Raw genomic sequence first — 7,945 nt, 5'->3', positions numbered from 1 at the left:
CAGGAGTTTTCCAGACTTGCTCTTCAGGTGTTAGCGGTTTTGTTCATACAACATCTTTGGCTGAAGGGGAAAGAGAAGCAGAGTTTGAGGTGATTAAAGGCAGGAAAGTATTTAGCAGTGCATTTTTCGCAGGGTTCTCCCTCTGAATGTGTCCTGATGGTTGTTTATCAGCTAATCTCCCCAGCTGCTGATGTGTTGCCAATCAGGTTAATGAGGTGTTCGGGGCATATACCCCCTACTTCTGCTAAAGCTCAAATTGTTACCAAATGTCTCTGAGAAACTCCTTCTGCCACATTAAGTCCTGTTGCCATCCATTTAGGACCGGAAAAGCCTTATGTGCATAAATGAGTTATGTATATGTTAAAAAGTGTTTTTAGTTTGTACCATTTCAGTTTGTTGAAAGCTGAAGTTTCGAGAGTGTAGGTTTACCATAAAGGTTTGGCAGTGAACATTCATAAATAAAAGAAACCTGTTTAAATGGGCCGAATAAATGGCTTTCTCTCTATATAGTTGAGTGAAATTGTGTTCTACATTTGTTTTATGATGTTTTGATGAAGTCAGAAAAGTGAAGATGGAAATGCACAGATTCACCATTATGTCTGAAGTCCCATAAGGATTGCAAAACACGGTGATGTTTATGAAGTTATTGAAACCCTAAGGTTTTTGGTTTAATTTAGCAAGTTCCTTTTGTTTTTGTGTTCATTAACGGTCTTTCCATTTTAAAACTCTTTTAAACCCTATTTTATATGTCTAATATAGTTTCAAAGTGTCTTACGTCTTCATATATTTCCATGATGTTCATCAATAAACAGTTTCACATAATAAAGTGTATTTTATTAAATGCTTTTGAAAATGTCCAGTTATTGTACACATCAAATTTGTACTCGAATCGGTCCATCCGAAATCAAGATATTTCTTCATCGAAATCTCTTGCTCGCCAGTGGATCCTCTGCAGTGAATGGGTGCCGTCAGAATGAGAGTCCGAACCGCTGATAAAAACATCACAATAAGTAAGGATTCATTTACAGTGGGCCGTTGAATGACATTGCTCATTGTTGTATTTCAAGACGTTTGTGAGGTTTTGATCTTAAAACGGTCACTGACGGCAGACTAACAGTTATTAATGCATTTATGAGTGAGAGATTAAGTAAATTTCCTGAACCCGTGTGTTTCTCTCAACATTGTTCGACAGCAGTGTCTCTACTAAGATTCATTTGTTTTACTAACCACGCCGTTATTACCTCACTAGTGAGAAATGACGAGTAGCCAGTGCTGTGTATTTATTACGTGGAATCTGGATTATATAATCAGATTTCAGCGGGGTCAAGTTGGTTTTGTTTTCGATATTCGTGACACATTCAGCGGTAAACTCCAATAACTCTAAAACGAATTGCCCTAAAAAAATCTAAGCAGTGTGACCGCCAAAAGGGCAAAGCTGATCATGTTTCACATCCTTCTTTTTCTATATTTTCCCTCGATATAATAAGCACGGCCCCGTGCAAGCCGTGGCAATGTGCAAAAAGCCGGGAGAGAACGCTCTCAGCAGAGCCTTCAGTTAGGGACCGTGGGGAAAGTGCAAACTTTCTTCGTTTTTTGCTATAGCTCAGTAGGTGTTTTTGTAATAGCTTTTTAGATAAAGGGCATATAGACATGAAACCAGTGTCAATGAATAGAGGGCGACAGTTGTCATTTTTCACAACCTTTCATTTAACCCCTACTGGTAGAAAAGGGAATTGCATGTCCAAAATTTACATTCTTTTTGTAATAACTTTCTACAGCAGGGAGACATAGACACGAAACCAGTGTCAATCAATAGAGGGGGAGAGTGGACATTTTTCACAACCTTTCGTTTTACCCCAAGTGGCTTATTAGGGAATTGCATGTCCAAAATTATCCTTATTTTTGTAATAACTTTCTACAGCAGGGAGACAGAGACATGAAACGAGTGTCAATCAATAGTGGCGGACAGTAGACATTTTTCACATCCTTTAATTTTACCCCAAGTGGCTGATAAAGGAATTGCATGTCCAAATTTAACCACCTTTTTGTAATAACTTTCTACAGCAGGGACACAGAGACATGAAACCAGTGTCAATGAATAGAGGGCAACAGTTGTCATTTTTCACAACCTTTCATTTTACCCCTACTGGTAAAAAAGGTAATTGCATGTCCAAAATTAACCTTCGTTTTGTAATAACTTTCTACAGCAAAGAGACAGATACATGAAACCAGTGTCAATCAATAGTGGGAGACAGTGGACATTTTTCACAACCTTTCTTTTTAACCCTACTGGTAAAAAAAGGGAATTGCATATCCAAAATGAACCTTCATTTCGTAATAACTTTCTACAGCAGGGAGACAGAGACATGAAACCAGTGTCAATCAATAGAGGGAGAGAGTGGACATTTTTCACAACCTGTCATTTTACCCCAAGTGGCTGATTAGGGAACTGCATGTCCAAAATTATCATTCTTTTTGTAATAACTTTCTACAGCAGGGAGACAGAGACATGAAACCACTGTCAATCAATAGAGGGGGAGAGTTGACATTTTTCACAACCTTTCTTTTTACCCCTACTGGTAAAAAAGGGAATTGCATGTCCAAAATAAACCTTCTTTTTGTAATAACTTTCTACAGCAGTGAGACAGACACATGAAACCAGTGTCAATCAGTAGAGGGAGAGAGTGGAAATTTTTCACAACCTTTTTTTTACCCCCTACTGGTAAAAAAGAGAATTGCATGTCCAAAATTAACCTTCTTTTTGTAATAACTTTCTACAGCAGGGAGACAGAGACATGAAACCACTGTCAATCAATAGAAGGGGACAGTGGACATTTTTCACAACCTTTCTTTTTACCCCTACTTTTAAAAAAGGGAATTGCATGTCCAAAATAAACCTTCTTTTTGTAATAACTTTCTACAGCAGTGAGACAGACACATGAAACCAGTGTCAATCAGTAGAGGGAGAGAGTGGACATTTTTCACAATCCTGAATTTTACCCCTACTGGTAGAAAAGGGAATTGCATGTCCAAAATTATCCTTATTTTTGTAATAACTTTCTACAGCAGCGAGACAGAGACATGAAACGAGTGACAATCAATAGTGGCGGACAGTGGACATTTTTCACATCCTTTAATTTTACCCCAAGTGGCTGATAAAGGAATTGCATGTCCAAATTTAACCACCTTTTTGTAATAACTTTCTACAGCAGGGACACAGAGACATGAAACCAGTGTCAATGAATAGAGGGCGACAGTTGTCATTTTTCACAACCTTTCATTTTACCCCTACTGGTAAAAAAGGTAATTGCATGTCCAAAATTAACCTTCGTTTTGTAATAACTTTCTACAGCAAAGAGACAGATACATGAAACCAGTGTCTATCAATAGTGGGAGACAGTGGACATTTTTCACAACCTTTCTTTTTACCCCTACTGGTAAAAAAGGGAATTGCATGTCCAAAATTAACCTTCTTTTTGTAATAACTTTCTACAGCAGGGAGACAGAGACATGAAACCACTGTCAATCCATAGAGGGGGACAGTGGACATTTTTCACAAACTTTTTTTTTTACCCCCTACTGGTAAAAAAGGGAATTGCATGTCCAAAATTAACCTTCTTTTTGTAATAACTTTCTACAGCAGGGAGACAGAGACATGAAACCAGTGTCAATCAATAGAGGGAGAGAGTGGACATTTTTCACAACCTTTCATTTTACCCCAAGTGGCTGATTAGGGAACTGCATGTCCAAAATTATCATTCTTTTTGTAATAACTTTCTACAGCAGGGAGACAGAGACATAAAACCACTGTCAATCAATAGAGGGGGAGAGTTGACATTTTTCACAACCTTTCTTTTTACCCCTACTGGTAAAAAAGGGAATTGCATGTCCAAAATAAACCTTATTTTTGTAATAACTTTCTACAGCAGTGAGACAGACACATGAAACCAGTGTCAATCAGTAGAGGGAGAGAGTGGACATTTTTCACAACCCTGAATTTTACCCCTACTGGTAGAAAAGGGAATTGCATGTCCAAAATTAACCTTCTTTTTGTAATAACTTTCTACAGCAGGGAGACAGAGACATGAAACCACTGTCAATCAATAGAAGGGGACAGTGGACATTTTTCACAACCTTTCTTTTTACCCCTACTGGTATAAAAGGGAATTGCATGTCCAAAATAAACCTTATTTTTGTAATAACTTTCTACAGCAATGAGACAGACACATGAAACCAGTGTCAATCAGTAGAGGGAGAGAGTGGACATTTTTCTCAACCCTGAATTTTACCCCTACTGGTAGAAAAGGGAATTGCATGTCCAAAATTAACCTTCGTTTTGTAATAACTTTCTACAGCAGGGAGACAGAGACATGAAACCAGTGTCAATCAATAGAGGGAGAGAGTGGACATTTTTCACAACCTTTCATTTTACCCCAAGTGGCTGATTAGGGAACTGCATGTCCAAAATTATCATTCTTTTTGTAATAACTTTCTACAGCAGGGAGACAGAGACATAAAACTACTGTCAATCAATAGAGGGGGAGAGTTGACATTTTTCACAACCTTTCTTTTTACCCCTACTGGTAAAAAAGGGAATTGCATGTCCAAAATAAACCTTCTTTTTGTAATAACTTTCTACAGCAGTGAGACAGACACATGAAACCAGTGTCATTCAGTAGAGGGAGAGAGTGGACATTTTTCACAACCCTGAATTTTACCCCTACTGGTAGAAAAGGGAATTGCATGTCCAAAATTAACCTTCTTTTTGTAATAACTTTCTACAGCAGGGAGACAGAGACATGAAACCACTGTCAATCAATAGAAGGGGACAGTGGACATTTTTCACAACCTTTTGTTTTACCCCAAGTGGCTTATTAGGGATTTGCATGTCCAAAATTATCCTTATTTTTAATAACTTTCTACAGCAGGGAGACAGAGACATGAAACCAGTGTCAATCAATAGCGGGAGAGAGTGGACATTTTTCACAACCTTTAATTTTACTCCAAGTGGCTGATTAGGGAACTGCATGTCCAAAACTATCATTCTTTTTGTAATAACTTTCTACAGCAGGGAGACAGAGACATGAAACCACTGTTAATCAATAGAGGGGGAGAGTGGACATTTTTCACAACCTTTCTTTTTACCCCTACTGGTCGAAAAGGGAATTGCATGTCCAAAATTAACCTTCTTTTTGTAATAACTTTCTACAGCAGGGAGACAGAGACATGAAACCACTGGCAATCAATAGAAGGGGACAGTGGACATTTTTCACAACCTTTCTTTTTACCCCTACTGGTAGAAAAGGGAATTGCATGTCCAAAATTGACATTCTTTTTGTAATAACTTTCTACAGCAGGGAGACATAGACACGAAACCAGTGTCAATCAATAGAGGGGGAGGGTGGACATTTTTCACAACCTTTCGTTTTACCCCAAGTGGCTTATTAGGGAATTGCATGTCCAAAATTATCCTTATTTTTGTAATAACTTTCTACAGCAGGGAGACAGAGACATGAAACCAGTGTCAATCAATAGCGGGAGAGAGTAGACATTTTTCACAACCTTTCATTTTACTCCAAGTGGCTGATTAGGGAACTGCATGTCCAAAATTATCATTCTTTTTGTAATAACTTTCTACAGCAGGGAGACAGAGACATGAAACCACTGTTAATCAATAGAGGGGGAGAGTGGACATTTTTCACAACCTTTCTTTTTACCCCTACTGGTAGAAAAGGGAATTGCATGTCCAAAATGTACATTCTTTTTGTAATAACTTTCTACAGCAGGGAGACAGAGACATGAAACCACTGTCAATCAATAGAGGGAGAGAGTGGACATTTTTCACAACCTTTCATTTTACCCCAAGTGGCTTATTAGGGATTTGCATGTCCAAAATTATCCTTATTTTTAATAACTTTCTACAGCAGGGAGACAGAGACATGAAACCAGTGTCAATCAATAGAGGGGGAGAGTTGACATTTTTCACAACCTTTCTTTTTACCCCTACTGGTAAAAAAGGGAATTGCATGTCCAAAATAAACCTTCTTTTTGTAATAACTTTCTACAGCAGTGAGACAGACACATGAAACCAGTCTCAATCAGTAGAGGGAGAGAGTGGACATTTTTCACAACCTTTCGTTTTACCCCAAGTGGCTTATTAGGGAATTGCATGTCCAAAATTAACCTTCTTTTTGTAATAACTTTCTACAGCAGGGAGACAGAGACATGAAACCAGTGTCAATCAATAGAGGGGGACAGTGGACATTTTTCACATCCTTTCTTTTTACCCCTACTGGTAGAAAAGGGAATTGCATGTCCAAAACTGACATTCTTTTTGTAATAACTTTCTACAGCAGGGAGACAGAGACATGAAACCACTGTCAATCAATAGAGGGGGAGACTGGACATTTTTCACAACCTTTTTTTTTACCCCCTACTGGTAAAAAAGGGAATTGCATGTCCAAAATTATCCTTATTTTTGTAATAACTTTCTACAGCAGGGAGACAGAGACATGAAACCAGTGTCAATCAATAGAGGGAGAGAGTGGACATTTTTCACAACCTTTCATTTTATCCCAAGTGGCTGATAAGGGAATTGCATGTCCAAATTTAACCACCTTTTTGTAATAACTTTCTACAGCAGGGACACAGAGACATGAAACCAGTGTCAATGAATAGAGGGCGACAGTTGTCATTTTTCACAACCTTTCATTTTACCCCTACTGGTAAAAACGGTAATTGCATGTCCAAAATTAACCTTCGTTTTGTAATAACTTTCTACAGCAAAGAGACAGATACATGAAACCAGTTTCAATCAATAGTGGGAGACAGTGGACATTTTTCACAACCTTTCTTTTTACCCCTACTGGTAAAAGAAGGGAATTGCATGTCCAAAATGAACCTTCTTTTTGTAATAACTTTCTACAGCAGGGAGACAGAGACATGAAACCACTGTCAATCAATAGAGGGGGACAGTGGACATTTTTCACAACCTTTCATTTTACCCCCTACTGGTAAAAAAGGGAATTGCATGTCCAAAATTAACCTTCTTTTTGTAATAACTTTCTACAGCAGGGAGACAGAGACATGAAACCAGTGTCAATCAATAGAGGGAGAGAGTGGACATTTTTCACAACCTTTCATTTTACCCCAAGTGGCTGATTAGGGAACTGCATGTCCAAAATTATCATTCTTTTTGTAATAACTTTCTACAGCAGGGAGACAGAGACATGAAACCACTGTCAATCAATAGAGGGGGACAGTGGACATTTTTCACAACCTTTTTTTTACCCCCTACTGGTAAAAAAGGGAATTGCATGTCCAAAATTAACCTTCTTTTTGTAATAACTTTCTACAGCAGGGAGACAGAGACATGAAACCAGTGTCAATCAATAGAGGGAGAGAGTGGACATTTTTCACAACCTTTCATTTTACCCCAAGTGGCTGATTAGGGAACTGCATGTCCAAAATTATCATTCTTTTTGTAATAACTTTCTACAGCAGGGAGACAGAGACATAAAACCACTGTCAATCAATAGAGGGGGAGAGTTGACATTTTTCACAACCTTTCTTTTTACCCCTACTGGTAAAAAAGGGAATTGCATGTCCAAAATAAACCTTTTTGTAATAACTTTCTACAGCAGTGAGACAGACACATGAAACCAGTCTCAATCAGTAGAGGGAGAGAGTGGACATTTTTCACAACCTTTCGTTTTACCCCAAGTGGCTTATTAGGGAATTGCATGTCCAAAATTAACCTTCTTTTTGTAATAATTTTCTACAGCAGGGAGACAGAGACATGAAACCAGTGTCAATCAATAGAGGGGGACAGTGGACATTTTTCACATCCTTTCTTTTTACCCCTACTGGTAGAAAAGGGAATTGCATGTCCAAAACTGACATTCTTTTTGTAATAACTTTCTACAGCAGGGAGACAGAGACATGA

General features: G+C 38.2%; 1 long non-coding RNA gene across 2 annotated transcripts; it reads right to left on the bottom strand.

The window, feature by feature from the left end:
* Positions 1 to 1,684: 1,684 nt before the first annotated feature.
* Positions 1,685 to 5,959, bottom strand: LOC127971899 (uncharacterized). 2 transcript variants are annotated; one of them, XR_008156953.1, is made up of 3 exons: positions 5,277 to 5,959; positions 4,759 to 4,849; positions 1,685 to 2,181 (listed from the first exon to the last, which is right to left on the bottom strand). It is a non-coding gene; the product is annotated as an uncharacterized LOC127971899 (long non-coding RNA). The 2 variants fall into 2 exon arrangements; XR_008156954.1 differs by lacking the exon at positions 4,759 to 4,849 and adding an exon at positions 4,044 to 4,134.
* Between the last annotated feature and the right edge of the window lie 1,986 nt (positions 5,960 to 7,945).

The sequence above is a fragment of the Carassius gibelio genome, chromosome B14, assembly GCF_023724105.1.
Source record: "Carassius gibelio isolate Cgi1373 ecotype wild population from Czech Republic chromosome B14, carGib1.2-hapl.c, whole genome shotgun sequence".
Classification (NCBI taxonomy): Eukaryota; Metazoa; Chordata; class Actinopteri; order Cypriniformes; family Cyprinidae; genus Carassius; species Carassius gibelio.
Note: the sequence above shows the minus strand (reverse complement) of the source record. Positions and strands in the feature narration are given on the sequence as shown.